The sequence below is a fragment of the Dasypus novemcinctus genome, chromosome 7 (assembly GCF_030445035.2).
Source record: "Dasypus novemcinctus isolate mDasNov1 chromosome 7, mDasNov1.1.hap2, whole genome shotgun sequence".
Lineage (NCBI taxonomy): Eukaryota > Metazoa > Chordata > Mammalia > Cingulata > Dasypodidae > Dasypus > Dasypus novemcinctus.
Window position 1 is genome coordinate 84,020,547 of NC_080679.1, and position 17,054 is coordinate 84,037,600.

The 17,054-nt window shown below is 38.3% G+C and overlaps 1 long non-coding RNA gene across 1 annotated transcript in view; it reads right to left on the reverse strand.

Annotated features, from left to right (window-relative positions):
- Window positions 1-3,167: 3,167 nt before the first annotated feature.
- The window catches only part of LOC131279200 (uncharacterized), a 28,739-nt gene continuing 14,852 nt past the window's right edge, over window positions 3,168-17,054 (reverse strand). Inside the window, exon 3 of the long non-coding RNA XR_011649262.1 lies at window positions 3,168-3,914. This is a non-coding gene — a long non-coding RNA (uncharacterized lncRNA). The remainder of the gene's footprint in view (window positions 3,915-17,054) is intronic.

Here is a 17,054-nt window from a genome sequence, read left to right on the forward strand (position 1 = left end):
TGAGGATTGTAATTATAATCTAATTCTAATTATATCATTAACAATTGTATGCCAACAAATTAGACAACCTGGATGAAATGGACAAATTCCTAGAAAGAAACACACAAATTACCTAAACTAACCATAAAAAGAAATAGATCTCAACAGATCAGTAACAATAAAGAGATCAAATCAATAATAAAAAACCTCCTAATAAACCTTGAAGACATCATGTTGAGTGAAATAAGTCAGACACAAAGGACAAATATTGTATGATGTCACTTATTTGAAATAATTAGAATAATCAAACTCATAACGTCAGAATCCAGGCTATGAGATACCAGATAACAGGGAAGGGATAGGTAATGGAAAGTTAAGGCATAAAACGTATAGGGTTCCTCTTTGGAATGATGGAAATGTTTTGGGAATGTATCAAGGTGATGGTAGCAGAACATTGTGAATGTTATTAACCGCATTGACACATATGTCTGGCTGTGACTAAAAGGGGAAATGTTGAGGGAGAGCATGTAGCTCAAGTGGTTGAGAGTCTGCTTCCCATGTATAAGGTCCTGGGCTCAATCCCCAGTACCTCCTACAAATGAACAAATGATAAAGGGGAGATGTTGAAATGTATACATATAGTAACAGAATTTTAAAAACATGGAACTACATTGCACAATCAGTGAACACTAAGCTAAACCATGGACTATAGTTAACAGTACAATTATAAACAAGCGCTACCATCAATTATAACATATGTTCCACACAAATGCAAGGTGTTAATAATAGCGTGATATATGGGAATCCTGTATTTTATGCATGATTGTTCTGTAAACCCAAAACTTCTTTAATAAAGAAAAAAATGGCTAAAACATAAAAAGATAAAACAACCAACAACAAAAAACTCCCACAAAGAAAAGCCCAGGACCAGAGGGTTTCACTGGTGAATTTTACCACACATCAAAGAAGAGTTAACACCAATCCTGCTCAAGCTCTTCCAAAAAAACAGAAGATGTTTTCATTTATTCCATCAGGTCAGCATCACCCTAATACCAGAGACAGATAAAGATATCACAAGAAAAGAAAATTATAGATCAAGATCCCTTATGAATATAGTTGCAAAAACCCTCAACAAAATAATAGCAAACTGAATCCAACTGGACATTAAGAAGATTATACACCGTGGTCAAGTGGGATTTATTCCAGGATTGTTAGGGTAGTTGAACATAAGAAAATCAATTAATGTTATATACCACATTAGTAGAATAAAAGGAAAAAAATATATGATCATCTCAATTGATACAGAAAAGGCATTTGACAAAGTCCAGCACCCTTCTTGATAAAAACACTCAGAAAACTAGAAACAAAAGGGAATGTCCTCCACATGATAAAGGGCATACATAAAAACTCACAGGAAACATCAAACTCAATGAGCAAAGACTAAAAGTTTCCCCTTTAAGATCAGGAACAAGACAAGGATGCCCCACTGTCACCATTGCTAGTCAATATTGTACTGGAAATGTTAGCCAGGAAAATCAAGACAAGAATAAAAGTCATTAAAATTGGAAAGGAAGAAGAAAATATCCTAATTTGGAGATGACATAATTCTGTATATAGAGAATCTCAAAGAATCCACAACAAAGCTACTAGAGCTAATAAATGAATCCCAGAAACTGGCAGAGTACAAAATCAATACGCAAAAATCAGTTGTGTTTCTATACAACAGCTAGGAAAAGGCCCAGGCATCTCTCCAATAAAGATCAATCATTTTGGTAATAAATCAAAGCAAATAGAGAGTTTTCTAAATTTTTTCTTTAGATAATCTTTAAACTTATCCAGTATAAAAATATGGAGAAATAGACAGCTAAAGAACTCATCTGATGGCACTAAGTCCAATATTACACAATATAAGTTTAACTACACATTTCATTTAATGTGAAGTTGAAAAAGAATAAGTGCCATTTATTTTATTTAAATATGTTATGCAAAGACAATCATTAATATTTGATAAAAACACATTTGGATGAGTGTGGGACAGAAATTTAAAAGACTAGTTAAAGATATGTTCCTTATTTGTCTACTTGGGCTGTGGACTTCTTTATTTGGATATGAAATACTCTGAATCAGTTATTATTATTTATAATGTATATAGAAATTCACTAGCATCTTCTAACAAGAGCATATTACAGTGCTTAGCTATGCCACCCTACATTTGTGAAAATGGTACTAGTGGCTCATTCTTATTATACTATAATATTCCAAAATCCTTTCTGTAATAGTGATGATGAGTTTTCTCACCAGTAGAGGTAAAAATATTAACTGTTACTCTGTTTTTGGGACTATTAAATGTGATTAAGTCTATAAATTGCTTACGACAGTGTATGGAAGCTGTAAATCTTCAAAATTTGTTGGTAGCTATTATTTTCTTAGCTTCTTTGCAGAAGATAGATGACTTGAAATTGTTTAAAGATATCCTAAAGACTGAATATTAAATGACTGTGAAGAAGGCAACTTAGAAGATTTAAATATTTTCTTTGTATCTTGTCCTTCCCGGCATGGGCTGGTACAATCTATTATAATTTATTATGCATTCACATTGTTCATGGTTGCGTCAGAGTTTTCTGTTCCTACATGCAGCATTTAGTTAGCTCTTTCATAAGCTGAACCCAAGATTCTATTAGATTAGAGTTCTCTGAGTGCAGCCAGTCTGCCAGTACAGTAACCAAGGGGGACAAATTCGGGTTTTAATAAAAGGAGTCACAGTTCACAAATTCAGTTGAACTTTTAAATTCTCAAATGAAATTTCTCCATTATTTTTCCAGGTTTTCAAATATAAGGCAGTGATAGCCAAGAAATAAGACTTGTGAAAATAGATATACATTTATCTGCCTAAAACTTCAACCTGGGGATTGTAAATATATAACGAGTTAGAAAGTAATGCATGCATGTTACCTCTGCCTTAGCCTCAAGGTGGTTACAATTTTGAGAGAAAATCTTTGCAGAGTTTATGTAATTAGTTACTTTTCTTTGTCTTTAAATAATGACTGGTATTTATTAAGCTTGCTGTGTCAGAAACTTCTTAAGGTTTTTTTTTTTTACTTTTTATTTTGAAATAATTTCAAACTTAACAGGAAAGTTGCAAAACATAATACCAAAACAATACAAAGAACTCCAGTGAATCACCCATTGAAATACCCAGATTTACCAAACGATAGCACTTTGCCACATTTATTATATAATTTTCCTATTTTTCCTTTCTATCTATTAATATCTATCTATCCACTTACCTATTTTTGTAAATGAATCAATTTTATTGATACATGTTAGTAAAGCATACAATTAATCCAAAGTGTACAATCAATGGTATTTGTTATAACCACAGTTGTGAATTCATCACTTCAATAATTATTAGAGCATTTTCATTATTTCAATAATAATAATAAATAAGAAAATTCATTACCTCTCAATCTATGCTTCTCCTACTGTACATAGGTGCTATTTCTAGCTATTCTTGCACAATTATTTATTTATTTAGCAGTTTTATTGAGATATATTCACATACCATACAATTTATCTAGTATATAAACAATGGCTTTTAGTATAATTACAATGTTGTGCATTCATCACCACCAAAAATTTTAGAACAATTTTGTTACTCCAAAAAGAAAAACTATACCACTTACCAATCCTTCCCCAGCCTCACATAACCACTAATCTAATTTCATCTTTATAAATTGATTTATATTTACATTTTATATAAAAGGAATCATACAATATGTACTAATTCATGTTTGGTTTCTTTCACTTAGTGTAATTTTTTTTTGCCTGATATCAACATCTTGTAGTATTAACATATATTTGAGGAGCAGATGTAGCTCAGTGGTTGAGTGCCTGCTTCCCATGTACGAGGTCCTGGGTTAAATCACTGGTACCTCCTAAAAACAAACAAACAAGAAAGCATACATTTGTTCAGCTTCAAAGAAAACTGGTCTTATATATGCAATTTTACCCATATTCATATTTCACATGCAGTTTTACTATGCTATACAATTTCATGATATTGTTTTAGCTTTCATTTTAGTAATATGCATGACCTGTGAATTTCCCCTTTAATAACTTTCATGCCTACAAAATAGCACTGCTAGTTACAAACATTATGTTGGGCTTTCATCTTTTGTATTCATTTCCAAAGATTAATACATATCTTATTTATGAATTCTGTAAAATTTAACCCTCAGCTTTCCATTCTTTAAATTCCTTCTATTTTCTGGTGACCCATATTCAAGTTAATAATTCCATGAGATTATGCAATATAATTAGTTCATAATAGTGCAATCAAACAGTATTTGTCCTTTTGTGTATGGTTTGCTTCACTCAACATAATGTCCTCCAGGTTCATCCATGTTGTCATATGCTTTATAACTTCATTTCTTCTTAAGGTTGCATAATATTCCATAGTGCATACACATCATAATCTGTTTTTCCAATCATCGGTTGATGGACACCTGGGTTTTTATCATCTTTTGGCAATTGTGAATAATGCTGCTCTGAACATTGGTGAGCATTTGTCTGTTCATATCACTGCTCTCAGTTCTTGGGTATATACCCAGTAGTGGTACTGCTGGGTCACATCGCAAGTCTATATTCAACTTCCTTAGGAACTGCCAAACATTCCTCCACAGTGGCTGTGCCATTGTACATTCCCGCCAACAGTGAATAAGTATTCCTATCTCTCCACATCCTCTCCAGCACTTGTAGTTCTCTGTCTTTTTAATAGTGGCCATTCTGATAATGGGAAATGATATCATATTTTAGTTTTGATTTTCATTTCCCTAATCACTAGTGATGTTGATCACTTTTTTCTTTCTTTTTTTTTTTTTTGCAATTTTAATTCTTCTTTGGACAAATGTCTATTCAAGTCTTTTGCCCATTTTTTAATCAGGTGGTTTGTCTTTTCATTGTTGAGTTATAGCATCTCTTTTTATATCATGGATATTAATCCTTATCAGATATGTGATTTCTAAATATTTTCTTCCATTGTGCCAGCTGCCTTTTCACCCTTTGGAAAAAGTCCTGTGGGGTGCTAAAGTGTTTAATTTTGAGGAGGTTCCATTTACCTATTTTGTTGTTGTTGTTGCTCTTGCTTTTGGGTGTAAGGTCCAAGAAACCATCATCTATCAAAAGGTCTTGAAGATGTTTCCCTATATTATCTTCAAGTAGTTTTGTGGTTGTAGCTTTTATATTTAGGTCTTTGATCCATTTTGAGTTGATTTTTGTATAGAGAGTGAAATAGGGGTCCTCTTTCATTCTGTTGGTTATGGATATCCAGTTCTCCCAGCACCATTTGTTGAAGAGACTGTTTGTCCCATTAACATGGACTTGGTAGGTTTGTAAAAAACCAGTTGGTTGTAGAGGTGAGGGTTTATTTCTGTATCCTCAATTCTATTCCACTGATCAATGTGTCTATCTTTATGCCAATATCATGCTATTTTGACCACTGTAGCTTTGTAACATGTTTCAAGATCAGGCAGTGATATTCCTTCACATTGCTCTTCTTTTTTAGAAGGCTTTGGCTATTTGGGTACACTTTCTTTTTCCAAATAAATTTGATATTTGCCTTTTCTATTTCTGTAAAGTAGGTTGTTGGAATTTTGATTGGTATTGAATTGAATCTATAAATCAGATTGACATCTTCATGATATATAGTCTTCCAACCCATGAACATGAACTGTCTTTCCATTTGTTTAGGTCTTCATTGATTTCTTTTGGATTGTTTGTTTCTTTGGTTTAAATTGATTTCTAGGTATTTGAGTCTTTTTGTTGCTACCGGAAATAGAATTTTTCCCCAGATTTCCTCCTCAGATTGTTCAACACAAGTGTATGAAACATTACAGATATTTGCATGTTGATTTTCTATCCTGCCCCTCTGCTGAACTTATTAGCTCCAGTAGCTCTGTCATAGACATTTCAGACTTTTCTAAATACAGGATTTTGTCATCCACAAATAGTAAATTTTACTCCCTCTTTTCCTATTTGGGTGCTTTTTATTAATTTTTTTCTTGTCTAATTTCTCTAGCTAGAACTTCTAGCAAAATGTTGAATAACAGTGCTGACAGTGGGCATTGTCATCTTGTTCCTAATCTTAGAGGAAAAGCGTTCAACCTTTCCTCATTGAGAACGATATTGGCTGTGGGTTTTTCATATATGTCTTTTATCATATTGAGAAATTTTCCTTCTATTACAATCTTTTGAAGGGTTTTTATCAAGAAAGTATGCTGAATTTTGTTGAATACCTTTTCTACATTGTTTGAGATGATCATGTGTGGTTTTTTTCCTTCAGTTTGTTAATGTGGTATATTACGTTAATTGATTTTCTTGTATGTAATCACCCTTGCATACCAGGAATTAATCCCACTTAGTTGTGATGTGTAAATCAAATTCCACTTAGTTGTGATGTAAGTCTTTTGATAGGCTGTTGGATTCTATTTGCAGGTACTTTATTAAGAATTTTTGCATCTATGTTCATTTGAGAGATTGGTCTGTAATTTTCTTTTCTTATAGTCTCTTTATCTGGCTTTGGTATTAGGGTGATGTTGGCTTCATAAAATGGGTTGGCTAATTTTCCCTCCTTTTCAAATTTTTGAAAGAATTTAAACAGGATTGGGTGTTAATTCTTCTTGAAATTGCTTGGTAGAATTTACCCGTGAAGCCATCTGGTCCTGGACATTTCTTTGTTGGGAGATTTTTGATGACTGATTCAATCTCTTTAAATGTGAATCATTTTTAAGTTCTTGTATTTCCTGTAGAGTTAGTGTAGGTTGTTTCTGCATTTCTAGGAGTCTGTCATTTCATCTAGGTTGTCTAGTTTGTTGGCACACAGTTTCTCATAATATCCTTTAATGGTTCTTTTTATTTCAGTGGGTTCTGTCATAACCTCAGCCCTATCATTTCTGTTTTTATTTATTAGCTTCTTCTCTCTTTTTTGTTTGTTTGTTAGTCTAGCTAGGGGTTTGTCAATTTTATTGATCTTCTCAAAGAACCAACTTTTGGTTTTGTTGATTTTCTCTATTGTTTTTTATTCTCAATTTCATTTATTTCTGCTCTACTCGTCATTATTTCTTTCCTTCTACTTGCTTTCAGAATGGTTTGCTATTTTTTTTCTAGTTTCTCCAGTTGTTCAGTTAGATCTTTGATTTTAGCTCTTTCTTTTAAAAAAAAAAAAATAGGCATTTAGGGCTATAAATTTCCCTCTCAAGACTGCTTTCACTGTATCCCATAAGTTTTCTTTTCTTTTTTATTTGAGAAGCAGAGCCTCAACCACTTGAGCTACATCTGGTCTGCCATGAGCATTGGATTATTTCACTTGTTTTGTTTATTTTTTAGGCAGTGCCAGGGATCAAACCCAGACCTCAAACATGGGGAGCAGGTACTTGATCACTTGAGCTCCACTCACACATATCCCATAAGTTTTGGTAAGTTGTGTTCTCATTTTCATTCACCTCAGTATATTTACTAATTTAATTTGCACTTATTATTATTGAGTTAGAGTTTTATTCCATTGTGATCTGAGAAGGTGCTTTGTATAATTTCAATCTTGTTATGTTATTGAGACTTACATTATGACCTAATACATGGTCTATCCTGAAGAAAGAGCCATGAGCACTTGAGCAGAATAACCTGCTGAGTAAGTGCAACTTTCTGTATATGTCTGTTAGGTCTAGCTCATTTATCATATTGTTCAAGTTCTCTGTTCCCTTGTTGATGGTTTGTCTAGTTCTTCCATCTAATGATGTGAATGGTGTGTTGACATCTCCAACTATTTTTTTTTTTGGGTATTTATTTTTCAGTTTTGCCAGAGTTTGCCACATGTACTTTGGGGCACCTTGGTTAGGTACATAGATATTTATGACTGTTATTTCTCCCTGGCATGTTATTTCTTTTATTAATATATAATGGCCTTCAGTATCTTTTATAACTTTTTTTGCATTTGAACTTTGTTTTGTCTGATATTAGTTTAGCTACACCTGCTCTGTTTTGCATTTCTTTGATTAGTTGTCTCAAATCCTGTGTCTCTTCGGGGGTTTTGATATATTACTTTTCTGGGCCATTTCTTCCATTTTCTTAGTATGGCTTATAATTTTTTGCTTATGTCTAGGCATCTGTTTAGGATGTTGAGTTTACTCGGATGCTCAGTTTCTCTCTTTCATAGGGATTTGTTTGTGGAAGGCTATGTATTACTGCTCTTCTTTGATTCTTGGTTCAATCTGTTCTGTCTTTAGGATTTTCCCTGTAAGTTGCACAAAAATTGGTTCTGGACCCAATAATGAATTGCAGACCTATTTCCTAAGATCCTGGGGAGGTAGGCTATAAAGGTGGGGAGAGAGGCTGTAAAGGCCGAAAAAGGCCTTACTTATTTACTTTTAATTTCCTCACATGCACTTCCTTGTTCTGACAGCAGATAGCACTCTTTGGCAGCCCTCTCAGTTCAAAGCCCAGCTGGAACATATTTGCTGCTACAAGGACCAGATCAATGTGACAGAAGTTTCTTCTTGGAGGCTAAGAATCTTGTAATTCAAAGTTTCTTAGCGGCAGTTCTCCAAATTTTGCTGGTAGCTCCCTTCTTTTACCCAGGTAGGAAATAATTCCACTCTCCTCTGAGTCCTCAACCAGTCCTGGTGAGTAGGGAAGGAGATTGAAAGGGTCAGATCTCTTTAGTCTCTCGCCACTCCCATTGTGCCTGGAAGTGTTCGTGGGACACAGCAAACTTAATTTGTGGGTCAAACACTGAGTAACTCTTAGACTGTGTCCCCCTCTCTCCTCTTTTCTGGGAGCTGGATCCCTGGGGCCCCCTTTATCTGCAGCCACAGGCCCTGAGGCCTGAGAATTGAAAGGCGTCCATAGGGTAGGGGAGGATTTTGGCATTTGCATCTCAGCTTTTAACTCACAGTTTTGCCATCACAATTCTTTTCCTTTGTCCCTTTCTTCTGGGTGCTGTTTAGCGTTTCTCTGGTGTCCTGCACCCTAGAAGATTTTTTCCAGTCCTTTCTGCCTGTCCTCTAGCTATTTTTCTGGGAGAGAAGAGAGTCCTGTGGTTTTCTAGTCTGCCACCTTCCTCGAAGTACCCACTATTGACCTATTTTCTAAACATTTGGGAGTAGGTTGCACACATCATTCTCCTCTAACACAAAACACTTCCTGAGAACAAAGACACTCACTTAAATTACTTAAGTACAGATATCAAATTCAAGAAATTTAACATTGCTAAAAAAGCAAATGGCCCATATTCAATTTTTTTTCAATTTTCCCAGTAAAGTCCCTTTGGCCTCTTCTCCTCCATTATTAGATTCACTCCAAGATATTATGTTGCAATTCATTATCATTATCTCTTTAGTCTCTTTGTTTAAAAAATTGTGTATATATATATATATGGTTTTTTTTAATCTTAACCAGGGCATTAACCACATTCAGTATTGTGCTACCATCATCATCATCTATTACCAAAACTTCCTGTCATGGTTAGGCAAATGTGTCAACTCGGCCAGGTAATTGTACCCAGTTGTTGGGTCAAGCAAGCACTGGGCTAACTGTAATAGAAGGACATCTCTGGACTTTAGTCATCAGTGAGTTTACCCCATAGATGGCCTATTATCTCTCTGATCAACCAAGGAGATTGCTGTCAGCAATGAGTGACATTTTATCCAATCAATTAAATGCCTTAAAAGGGGAAATGATTTCAGCATTCAGAGAGAATTTCCCAGCTTGTGTTTGACAGCCAATGTCTCCCAGGAGTTCATAAAGGACCTTCATCAGAGCCCCTGGTTTGCAACCTGCCTGCAGAATCTGGACTTGTGCATCCCCATGGTCATGTGAGAGAATTTTATAAAATTGCATATTATTTACAGACATCCCCTGTTGATTCTGCTTCCCTAGAAAACCCTGACTAATACAATTTGGTACCAGGTGAGTTTCTTAAGGAACAGAATCTAAAACATGGGATTTCTGAAGTGGTCCTGGGAGTCTAGCAATTAGCTCTCTACTCTAATTGGACTCAAAGGTACTAATGCCTCCCTTTCCAATAACGAAGAGGTCACTAAAGCCCATTGCATGAGTTGGCAATGGAGATACACAAAATATCATCACCAGATAGTGCAAACTGAAACCTGTACTGTCCAGCTTCTGGCCTTCCCCAGGGAGTGTGGACCTCTTCCCAGCCCTCAGGCAGGTACAACCCAAATTCCAGACTGCATTGCATCGCCTCCACCCTGTCCTGAGGAATCCTTCAAACCCCTGCCTGAAGAGATTAATCCCATCTAACCAGATGAAAATACAAAGGAATGCCGTGAGGTCTGTAGGTTGCAAGGCACTTCTAATCTTTCTCTTTACCCACCCCCAAGGCCACTCTTCTCTTCCAGATTTATTACTAGAGTAAAATCACAGCAAGCCCTGGAAGGTAAAACACAAAGTGTGACCCATCAGGAAGTACACTATACTCTGAACAAACTGCAAATTTTCCAACTTAAACAGACAGAAATCAGGGGAATACATGTGGGAAAGTATACTAAGAGAATGGGATAATGGTGGAAGGAATATAAAGTTGGATCAGGTTGAATTTATTTATATGGGCCCACTAAGCAGAAATTCTAGATTCAACGCTATAGCTCAAGGGGTTAGAAAGTGCTTTAACAGTTTGTTTGGGTCTGACTGAAACACGGACCAAAAGATGGCCTAGCATGTCTGAGGTTGAGATGCCTGATTTGCCCTGGTATACAGTAGAAGAGGGAATTCAAAGGCTTAGGGGGATTGGAATGCTAGAATGGATTTTCCCATTCATCCCAGGAATGTCGAGAGGACACACATTTATCCATGACTGTGAGCAATACATTTTTAAGACTAACTCCACCTTCCCTAAAGAGCTCTGTGGTTGCTCTTCTCTGTAGTCCATATATTACTGTGGGGAGAGATGTAATGGAATTAGAATCATTAAACATTCTGGGGATGATCAGATTTCAGGCCAGTAAAAGTCAAGAATTATTAGTCAATTGCTAAAGACAAGGTGGGAATGGCTACTGCAGTGAAAGGCAGACTTCAAAGCAGCAATCAAAATAGTCTGAGTCACATAGAGTTATGGCATTGGCTAATAGATCACAGGGTACCTAGAAGTGAAATAGATGGGCAGTCTACTAAATTCTTTCTGGATTTGTATAAGCAGAAGAGTTCTAGGTTGAGTGAACAAAACCCTAACTAGAGTTACAGACACAGAAAATGACAGTCCCTTAATCAATTCCCAGACTTGAGAGAGTTTACAAACCAAGAGTTCCTTGAATGAGAAGAAGGCCAGGTACCTTTGGGGAAGGATCCTATTAAACTGCCAAAACCTTATATTGCTAATCTTCCTCCCAGCTGTCCCCAAGGAGACCTATGGCCTTTTACCAGAGTAACTGTGCATTAGGGAGAAGGAAATGATCAGAAATTTTGGGATTATTAGATGCTGGCTCTGAAGTGACATTGATTCCAGGAGACTCAAAACATCACAGTAGGAGCTTATGGAGGTCAGGTAACTGATAGAGTTTTAGCTCAGGACTATCTGACAGTGTGTCCAGTGGGTCTCTGGACCCATTCTGTGTTTTTTTCCCCAGTTCCAGAATGCATAATTGGAATAGACATACTCAGTAACTGGCAGAATCCCCACATTGGATCCCTGACTTGTGGAGTGAGGGTTAATATGGTAGGAAAGGCCAAGTGGAAACCACTAGAACCTCCCCTGCCTAGCAAAATAGTAAATCAAAAGCAATACCAGATTCCTGGAGGGATTGCAGAGATTAATGACACCATCAAGAATCTGAAGGATGCAGGGGTACTGATTCCCACCACATCCCCATTCAATTATCCTCTTTGACCTGTGCAGAAAACAGATGGATCTTGGAGAATGACAGTAGGTTATTATAAACTTAGCCAGGTGGTGACTCCAATTGCAGCTGCTGTACCAGATGTGGTATCATTGCTTGAACAAATCCACACATTCCCTGGTACCTGGTATGCAACTATTGATCCTGCAAATGCTTTTTTTCTCAATTGCCATTAGTGAGGACCACCAGAAACAGTTTGCTTTCAGCTGGCAAGGCCAGCAGTATACCTTCACTGTTCTGTGTCAGGGGTAGATCAACTCTCTAACCCTGTGTCATAATATTGTCCACAGGGGCCTTGATCCTTGATCCTTGTCCCACAAGACATCACAATGTTCCATTATATTGTTGACCTAGAGAGCAAGAAGTAGCAAAGACTCTAGATTTATTGGTAAGGCATTTGTGTGAAAGAGGATGGGAGATAAATCCAACAAAACTATAGGGGTCTTCGACCTCTGTGAAATTTCTAGGTGTCCAGTGGTGTGGGGCATGTCAAGCTATCCTTTCTAAAGTGAAGGATAGGGAAGCAGACATGACTCAACTGATAGAGTGTCTGCCTACCATATGGAGGGTCCAGGGTTCGATACCCAGGGACTCCTGACCCGTGTGGTAAGCTGGCCCATGCGCAGTGCTGCCACGCACAAGGAGTGCCACCATGCCATGCCGTGCCACCCCTATGCAGGGTCCCCCCACGCACAAGGAGTACACTCCACAAGGAGAGCAGCCCCATGTGAAAAAAGCACAGCCCGCCCAGGAGTGGTGCCGCACACACAGGGAGCTAATGCAGCAAGATGACGCAACAAAAAAAAGATGCAGTTTCCCAGTGCCGCCTGACAATGCAAGTGGATGCAGAAGAACACACAGCATATGGACACAAGAGAGCAGACAACGGGGGGTGGGGAAGTGGAGAGAAATAAATTTAAAAAAAATAATAAAGTGAAGGATAAGCTATTGCATCTGGACCCTCCTATGACCAAAAAAGAGACACAATGCTTAGTTGGGCTCTTTGGATTTTAGAGACAGCACATTCCTAATTTGGGTGTGCTTCTCCCACCCATTTACCAAGGGACCAGAAAAGCTGCTAGTTTTGATTGGGGACCAAAATAAAAGGAGGCTCTGCAACAGGTCTTGGCTGCTGTGCAAGCTGCACTACCCTTTAGGCTATATGATCCGGCAGATCCAATGGTGCTGGAAGTTTCAGTGGCAAATAGACATGTTGTCTGGAGCCTTTGGCAGGCCCCTATAGGAGAATCACATCACAGACCCTTAGGATTTTGGAGCAAAGCCCTGCCATTCTCTGCAGATAACTACTATCCTTTTGAGAAGCACCTTTGGCCTGCTACTGGGCCTGTATAGAGATTGAATGCTTAACCATGGGCCATCAAATTATCATGAGACCTGAGTTGTCTATCATGAGCTGGGTATTGTCTGACCCATCAAACCATAAAGTTGGGCATGCACAGCAGCACTCCAAAATAAAGTGGTATATATGAGATAGTGCTTGAGCAGATCCTAAAGGCATAAGTAAGTTACATGAGCAAGTAGCTCAAATGCCCATGGTCCGCATGTGCCGTATTACCTTTTCTTTCTCAGCCCACAGCTTTGGCCTCTTAAGGAGTTCCTTACAATCAGTTGACTGAGGAAGAGAAAACTCAGATCTGATTTACAGATGGTTCTGCATCATATGCAGGTACCACCCAAAAGTGGACAGCTGCAGCACTGCAGCCCCTTTTTGGGATATCCCTGAAGGACAGTGGTAAGGGCAAATCCTCCCAGTGGGCAGAACTTTGAGCAGTGCACCAGGTTGTTAATTTTGCTTGGAAGAAGAAATGACTGGAAGTACATTTGTACACTGATTCATGGGCTGTTGCCAATGGTTTGGTTGGACAGTCAGGACATGGAAGGAACACAATCGGAAAATTGGTGACGAAGAGGTCTGGAGAAGAGGTATGTGGATATGCAGTAGAAGCAGAGAAGATTCAGTGATTGTGCATTGAAGGCTAGGATGCAGAAATTCTCTGAGAAGGGAGATTTATTATGACTGGCTGGGTCTGGCAGACTTCTGTCCGAAAAAGCCAAGCCTAGAGTAGAAACTTTAGGTTATTTTTATATAAGAGACACATGGGGTTGGGACAGGAAAGGTTTTGGTGCCAAAAAGACTCTGTTAGTTTTTTTTTTTAGTAGGGTTTAGGGGTTTGTTTGGATACCAGGTAAGCTTGGATTAACATACTTCTCACATACCAGGTAAGCTTGAATTAACATATCACCCACATTCCATCTGGATGTAAGTTCAAATACACATTCAGCCTATATTCTTCCTGAATATCCAAAGCCTATAGAGCCTGTATCACTAAATTGGCTTTCTAGAAACTAGGCAAAGTTGGATACAGAATTAGATAAGTTTGAATTCATGCACAGGCTGTATTAGATAGACATTTCTGAATAGTTAAAAAACATGAAAATATTTGTGTCCCACATGAATGCTCATCAGAGGGTAACTTCAGCAGACTAAGATTTTAATAATCAAGTGGATAAGATGACCCACTCTGTGGCTAATGGTTAGCATCTTTCTCCAGCCACTCCTGTCATTGCCCAATGGGCTCATAATGGAGGTAGGGAAGGAGGTTATACATAGGCTCAGCAACACGGACTTCCCCTCACCAAGGCTCACTTGGCTCCAGCCACTGCTGAGTGCCCAGTCTGCCAGCAGCAGAGACACACACTCAGGTCCCAAAATGGTGCCATTCTCTGAGGTGATCAACTGCCACCAGGGGGCAGGTTGATTATATTGGACCACTTCCATCATGGAAGGGGTTAGTAATTTGTTTTAACTGAAATAGACACATTCTCTGGATATTGGTTTGCCTTCCCTGCATGCAATGTTTCTTCCAAAGCTACCATCCATGGACTTATCATATGTCTTATCCACTGCCATGGCATTCCACACAGCATTGCTTCTGATAAAGGAACCCATTTCACAGCAAATGATGTGTGGGAATGGACACATGCCCATGGAGTTCTTACCATGTTCCCCATCATTCTAAAGCAACTGGGTTGATAGAACGGTGGAATGGCCTTTAATTTTTTTTAAGATTTTATTTATTTATTTATTTATTTATCTTTCCTTCCTCTCCACCCCCCCCCCCCCCCCCGATTGTCAGCTCTCTTTGGCCATTCGCTGTGTGTTCTTCTGTGTCCACTTGCATTCTCAGTGGCACCGGGAATCTGTATTTTTTGTTGTGTCATCTTGCTGTGTCAGCTCTCTGTGTGTGTGGCACTACTCCTGGGTGCGCTGTGTTTTTTTCACATGGGGTGGCTCTTCTTGTGGGGCACAGTCCTTGTGTGTGGGACTCCCCTATGCATGGGACACCCTGTGTGGCATGGCACTCCTTGCATGCAGCAGCACTGCGCGTGGGCCAGCTCACCACATGGGCCAGGAGGCCCTGAGTTTGAACCCTGGACCTCCTATATGGTAGGCAGATGCTTTTTCAGTTGAGCCACATCCACTTCCTGGAATGGCATTTTGAAAATTCAATTATGCACCAATTAGGTGGCAATAAATTGCAGGGCTAGGGCAATGTTCTCCAGGAAGTTGTGTGTGCTCTAAATCAGCATCCACTCTATGGTGCTGTATTCATGGGTCCAGGAATCAAGGGGTGGAAATGGGAGTGGTGCCACTTACTATTACCCCTAGTGATCCACTAGGAAAATTTTTGCTTCCTGTCCCTACAACCTTAAGCTCTTCCAGTCTACAGGTCTTAATTCCAAAAGGAGGAGTACTGCAACCAGGGAACACAATAATGATTCCATTGAACTGGAAGTTAAGACTGCCACCTGGCCATTTTGGGCTCCTCTGACCTCTGAATCAACAGGCAAAGAAGTGAATTACTCTATTGGCTGGAGTGATTGATCCTGACTATCAAGGGGAAATAGGACTACATCTACATAATGGGGGTAAAGAAGAGTTTGGCATAGTACTGCCATACCCTGTGATTAAAGTCAATGGAAAATTGCAATAACCCATCCAAGAATGACTAATAATAGCCCAAAATCTTCAGGAATGAAAGTTGGGTAGGGTGCCATCAGGCAAAGAACCACAGCCAGCTGAAGTGTTTGCTGAGGGTAACAGAAACATGGAATGGGTAGTGGAAGAAGGTAATAAATATGAACTTCAACCACGTGACCAGTTACAGAAATGAGGACTGTAATAGTCTTGAATCTTTCTTCCTTGTTTCGTTATGTGTATGATTGCATATGTACATAAAATGAATATCTTTGTTTTGTTCCCTAACCCTTTCCCTTATCATATGACAAGTTGTACTAATTTCATGTCATAATATTTAAGAATGTCAAGTTTAAGAGTGAATATTACCCAGGGACTTGTACCCTATTCTGTAGGGAATTAATGTATTTCCATTTGTATGTAGGGCAGTTGAATATTTTTAGGCATAAATAAATAAATAAATAAATATATATATATATGCATGTCTGTTAATGTTTTTACTTAGAGACTAAGTATGGGTTAAGCGTTTAAGGTTATGTGTATGGTTGCCAATTTGACAAGCGGAGGACTGTGATGGCTAGGCTAATGTGTCAGCTCAGCCAGGTAATTGTGCCCAGTTGTTTGGTCAAGCAAGCAGTGTGCTAATTGTAATAGAAAGACATTTATGGACTTTAGTAATCAGTGAGTTTACTGTATAGATGGCTGATTACATCAACGATCAACCAGGGATACTGGGAAATTGCTGTCAACAATGAGTGACATTTTATCCAATCAGGTGAATGCCTTTAAAGGGGACATGATTTCAGCATTCAGAGAGAATTTCCCAGCTTGTCTTTGGACAGCCAGTGTCTCTGAGGAACTCATAAAGGACCTTCATCAGACCTTCATTGGATCCCCTGGTTTGCAACCTGCCTGCGGAATCTGGACTTGTGCATTCCCACAGTCATGTGAGAGAATTTTATAAAATCTCATGCTATTTGCAGATATCCCCTGTTGATTCTGTTTCCCTAGAGAACCCTGACATATATACTTTCCCCATCACCCCAAACATAAATGGGCATTAACTCCCCATTCTACCTCCTCACTGTCCCTGGTAAACTGTACTTTCTGTCCCATGAATTTACAAATCCTAGTTATTTCATATAAGTGGAATCATATGGTATCATCCT